This window comes from Acomys minous (assembly GCF_964271855.1).
Source record: "Acomys minous genome assembly, chromosome: 6".
In the NCBI taxonomy this organism is placed as follows: Eukaryota; Metazoa; Chordata; class Mammalia; order Rodentia; family Muridae; genus Acomys; species Acomys minous.
Genome location: NC_140487.1, coordinates 77,578,073 through 77,584,333, shown reverse-complemented (window position 1 = coordinate 77,584,333; position 6,261 = coordinate 77,578,073).

Genomic DNA, 6,261 nt, shown 5'->3' with positions numbered 1-6,261 from the left:
AAGGTTACTGGGGACGTGACAAATGCTCTAAATGTGTCCTGGACTTCCATTTGTATCTGATTCCCCAGCAAGAATGTGAGTTCCTCAAGGGCAGTTGTGGCTTATCTTTTCATTTTGCCAAAAAACACATATTTATTGATGCATTTCTAACAGTTTTGTGGACCTTAGCATTCATGTAAATATATGAATTAATACATCCAGACCCATCCTATGTTACAAAACAACACTCTGTGATGTCTTTGGTTTCCTACTCATGTCCCTTTTCCTATTATGAAGAACTGGGTCAGTGGTTAAGAGTGCTTGCTGCTCTTCCAGAGGACCTGAGTTTGGTTTCCAGCACCCATGTTGGGCAATTCGCAACTACCTGTAACTCCAACTCCAAGGGATCTGACACCGTTTCTGGCTTCTGCACAAATAAAAATAAGTTTTTAAAAAATAATAATAAGAGAAAGCCACCTAGAAGCCTGCAATGAGGCTCACTGCCTGGGCCCACCCACTGGCAGGTGCCACTATGATGATCAAGTAAGTGATGGAGAGATGAGAGAGAAAGAGAGGCAGAAGGGTGTGTGCACAGTGAGGAGAAGTGGAATTGGAGGCTCAAGTGTGTAAGAAACAGCCTGATGTGTGTAGCTGGTGATGCCACCTAAGGCCATGGTGAGGTCCTGGCCTGTGCAGCTGCTGACGGCCGTGTCCGAGGCTATGTCAATGGCCATGGCCCATCTTACCAACAAAGGACACGCGGACATCCTGATCTGCCATGTGCAGCCATGTTGATATCTGAGGGCTTGGGATAGTAGGCCCACCCCTGGAAGGTGTAGGCGTGTTGGCCCTGAGGGCAGGAGACCAGGAGAGATGGCCCTACCACTGAATGGTTGCAAGACTCAGGAGAGCAGGCCCCAGAACAGTAGAGCTGGCCCCAGGAGCGTGTGCTTGGGAGAAGTGTCCTCTGGTCTGGGCGCTGTGGGAGAGCTAGCTCTGGTGGCATGGATGAGGGAGAGGTGCCCATGAGAGCAGGAAAGCTACCCCACCCCTTGTAGGCTGTGGCATTCAGGTGACCTGGCCCTGCCTCTTACCTGGACAAAGTAGAAGAGTCGATGGGCTGACCAACTTAGCTATCACCCAGGCCCAGATCCAGGGCTCTAAGTTATGCAGCCTCATCATCTACACCATCTATGAACTGCCGGAGCACGTGAAGGTCCTGCAGAGCTAAAGCTGCAAGATCTTCATGACACAGGATATCCAAGAGGAGTCCCTGTGAGGATTCAGTATTCATAGCGTAGCAGAAACCAGATGCCTCAAACCAGACCAATGACTCATTGCAATGGACGTTTGCAAGTACAACTATTTGGGGAAAAGGGTGTACTGTGTGACACACTGCAGCTTCCACAGTGAGATGAGATTTTTTTTTCTATTTTTATTTTTGTTTTCTTTTATGTGTTGGGGGGTTGGTTGCAAAGGCAGATATGGAGGGAAGGCGAGATGAGTGGGATTGGGGTGCATGATGTGAAATTCACAAAGAATCAATAAAATATTAAATAATAATAATAAGATGGGAGTACACAAAATGGCTTAGCAGGTAAAGGAACCTCACCAGAAAACCTGACAACCTGTGCTCAATCCCTGGAACCCACATGTCAGAAAGACAAAAGCCACACTTCAGAAAGACAGACCAACTCTTAGAAGTTGTCCATTGTCCACAAATCCCCAACTCCCCTGCCATGCAATACAAATAAATGAGTAAATAGATAAAGTGAGGACCAACTGCACACACACACGCGCGCGCACACACACACACACACACACACACACACACACACCTGAGAAACTAACCAGCTTTAGTCATTTCATTTATTGGATATTAAGGTCCAGTACAGGTAAGTGGTTGTTGTTATTTGGGTTTTAAGCTGGTTAGGATTTTTTTTCCAGCTCTGCAGCCCTCCTCTCACTCACTGGTGTTCTTGAGAAAGTCACTAAGAATGGTTCAGCTTCTGGAAGGATAACTGTCAGGTTTCAATAAGAAGAGCACATAGTTTCTGTGTGGGATCAGCAAACATTCTGCTTTCTTTAGATAAATTTGCTCATCCTCCTCTAAATACTATACCATGCCTTTTCTCTTTCTTTTTGAGCACTGCCAATCACATTTCCATTTTGAATATGCAATTATTGTACTCAGTAACTATTGCAATTGCCTAATAAATTTGAAATGTGCTAAATCCAATATAGTTCTGACTTAATATTCCCTGAGCTTAAGCCTTCCCTAAGTTATTAATTATTGTCAGGCTAAAAATAGTACTACCCAATTTTGTCTCTCTTTTGGATTAAATTATTCTTATATGAAAGAGCAAGGGTTTTATCTATATATCTAATTTATCTTTTGAAACAGGGTATCATTATGAAACCCTAGATGGCCTGGAATTCACTATCTAGACCAGATTAGCTTCAAAATTAAAGAGATTTGCCTGCCACTGCCTCCTGAGTGCTAGGATTAGGGCATGTGCCACCTTGCCTGATCCTAAAACCAGATTTTTTAAAAACTCTAAATCTAAGTATGACTAAGAGTTACTTACTGTGTAGCGTCAGACTACTGACTAACACTAGACCTGGTAAACTACAGTAAAGTGTCATTTGGAATCCCATTTGTCAGAGCATCTCAAAGTACCTTTTGCTTATTGGTCACTGTGCTGGCTAGTTTTTCCCCAATTTTTTTCCTTTTACTGAAGACAGATTTTTTTTTCTTATATAATGTATCCTAATAGTGATTGGATCTGCCAGTAGTTAAATAAAGACATGAAGGCCTATTAATATTTATAAAAAGCTTCAGCCTTTAGCTGGGAAGACTCTTAGCCAGCTCATAAATTAACCCGACTAATCCTGGCCTATGTCCCACCATGTGGCCAGGTCTTTATTTCTCTCTCCCGTTCATATCCTTTCACTTCATGTTCCCTGGTTGAATCTTTTGTGTCTCCTTCTTCTCTCAGAGACCCTTTCTCTGGCTGAAAGATCCACTTTCCTCTTCTGCCCAGCCAGTGGATGTGGTATATTTACTAAAACCAACCAGCAATCAGTGCAGAAGGTAAATGTTTACAAAATATGAGGCCAGTGATGGGTCAGAGAACAAGAATACTGAAGTCCAACCAGTACTCAGCTCTCTGCCTGTACAACAGTCAACAATGAGGGACTATATAGAGACAACTTCACACAGCGCACCCCAACATATCCTGGTTAAACTTTCCTCCCCTTCTACTCCTCTCAGTCCCTCCCTTCTCCCTCCCATCCAGATCCACCTTCGATGTCAACTTGGCACAGGCTAGAGGGAAGAAGGAATCGGAATTGAAAAAAATGCCTCCACAGCCTGGCGCGGTGGTACACCGCTCCTTTAATCCCAGGACGTGGGAGGCAGAGGCAGGCAGATCTCTCTGAGTTCAAGGCCAACCTGGTCTACAGAGTGAGTTCCAGGACAGCCAGGGCTACACAGAGAAACACTGACTCAAAAAACCGAAAAAAAAAAATGGAAGGAAGGAAGGAAGGAAGGAAGGAAGGAAGGAAGGAAGGAAATGCCTCCACTAGATTGGCCTGTAGACAGGCCATGGGCACTTTCTTGATTAATGATTGGTGGGGGTAGGCTAGCCCTATGGGGGTGATGCCATCACCATTCCTGGTCCTAGATTACACACACACACACACACACACACACACACACACACACACACACACACAGAGCAGGCTGTACAAGCCATTAAGAACAAGTCGGCAAGGAGCAGCACTCCATGGCATGTTTCAGTTCTTGCCTCCAGGTTCCTGTCTTGAGTTCCTACCCTGACTTTCCTACATAAAGAACTACAGCTGTTCCCCTAAATGCACTCCCTCCTCTCCAAGTTGCTTTTGGTCATGTGTTTTTATCACAGCAATAGAACCCCTAACTCAAAGGGCTGGAGAGATGGCTCAGCAGCTAAGAGCGCTAGCTGCTCTTCCAGACGACCTGAGTTAGATTCCCAGAACCCATATGGCACATGGCCCACAGCTGTCTGTAACTCCAGTTCTGGAGAATCTGATGTCTTCTTTTGGCCTCTTTGGTCATCAGGCACACATGTTGTACACAGATAAAATACTCAGGCACATAAAAGAAAATATTTTTTTAACTCACGCACATAAAAGAAAAAGAATTTTAAAAAAAAAACACCTGAAAATAGTGGTCAGTGCAATGTCTCAGTGGTAAATATGCTTGCCTCTAAGACTGACAACCTGAGTTCAATCCTTGGGACCCACAAGATGGAAATAGAGAATCAGCTTCCACAAATGGTCCTTGGATTGTGACTTGTGTAAACCTCCTTCCCCAAATAAATATTAAGCAAACAAAAAAAAAAAAAAACAAAATAAACAATGGGAAAAAAACTGGGCATGGTGGCACATGCTTGTAATCCTACCATTTAGGGAGATGAAGGCAAGAGGATCAGAAGGTCAAAGCCAGCCTGGGATACATGAAACTGCCCATAATTAGCTAACTGAATAACAACTAACTAAACTAAGAAAGAAAGAAAGAAAGAAAGAAAGAAAGAAAGAGGTTGTACAAGCCTGTTATCAGGGAATTGTTGCTAAGCTTACCAGAATTTGTGCTCTTAAAGTTATATTGGAGACATTATTTTTAGGAAGACAGAATTAACAGGAGTTAAATATGACAGCACAAATGGATGAAGAAAATGGTAAAAATATTTTTTTAAAAATTGGTGTTTAGAATATATACATTTTAAAATATTCTTCCTGCCTTTGTGTATATTTGAAAATACTTTTGCAGTTGAGCATGGTGGTGCTGCATGCATGGTCCCCTCTGTTAGGGGACATGAAGCATGACGACCAGCTGAGCTCATGAGTCCAAGGCCAACCTGGGCAGTATAGTTTTGAGTTGGTTTCAATTTTTAAATGAACATATTCAAAGGTTGAAAAAAGAAGACTGTGTGTCATAGGTATCGGGTTAGTTTAAAACTAATGATAAGATATAAAAGAGAGAAAACTGAAAAGAAAGAATATCCAGTAATTATGGTTTGTTCCCAGGGGGTCACAGGCTAGAAGCTTGGTCTCCAATGTGGTGATCCTGAAATGGTGAACCCTCCAGAAGGAGAGCCCAGAGGGAGACAACTGAGTCAAAGAGTGCCATCCCTGCAGGAAGTAATGTAGGGTGTCCTGATACTGGGCTGATTTCAGGGAGAATGGGTCATTCTAAGAAAGCCTAGTGTCTCTGCGGAATCCTTGGTCTTCACGTGCTACCAGCAGTCACACTCAACAGCCGCCGCCACCATGATGCCACTGGCCATGAGGCTTTCGTCAGAGTTGAGCAGGCGATGGCACTCTGCTCTTACGCTTCTGGAGCTATGAACTACGTAAACCTCTTTACAAAATGGTGGTCCTCAGATATTTTTGTAACAGCAAAAAAAAATGGACTGAGACATCATGAATCAGAGACCATGACGTCGACAAACCTGCAAATCTCACAAGTATACCAGAAGTTGATTCTCTTACTACCCGAGGTTCATTCAGGCTTCTCTTTTCTATTACAAGAAAAGCTTCTTGTGATTCTATCATCTATGTGTGTGAGTGTTTTGCCTACATTATACGAATGTGCACCATTTGTATACCTGGTGCCTTCGGAGGTCAGAAGAGGGGTGCCAGATCTCCTGGACTGGAGCTATGAAGGTTCCCAGCACGTGGGTGCTGGGAATCAAACCTGGGTCTTTCACGAAAACAACAAGTGGCCTTAATGGCTGAGCCAACTCTCCAGCCCCCTAACATTGTAATAGGACCCCAGAACTGACTGCATGATGGAAGTGCCATGCAGGCGGTGAGATTCACCACCTACCAACACTAAAACAAAGGCCTACTCCATCAAAGTCTGTGTGGTTCTGGAAAAGTCTCTACATGTACTAACCTTGTTCTGATTCTGGCTAACTGTTCTTGTTAACTGAAGCATGTCAACCCAGAATGTTGTTTTGGTGCTTAAAAGCCCACCCTGAGAAAGGCTCAGTGCTAGACTGGCATCCCGAAGCCCCAGTGTCATCACTGGCTGGCTAATAAAGACTTCCTATTGGCTTAAGCCTGAGCAGTCTTCTCTGCTGTCTGCCCCACAACAACATGGCTTTTTAGTGATATATTCTAAACTATCCCAAAATCATTTGCCTCACTTCAGTTCCAAGTGCTTGCGGTTACACAAGGAGTTCTCTCAACATGCCTGGGTGTATGTGGGTGTGTGTAGGGGTGGTGTGTGTGTGT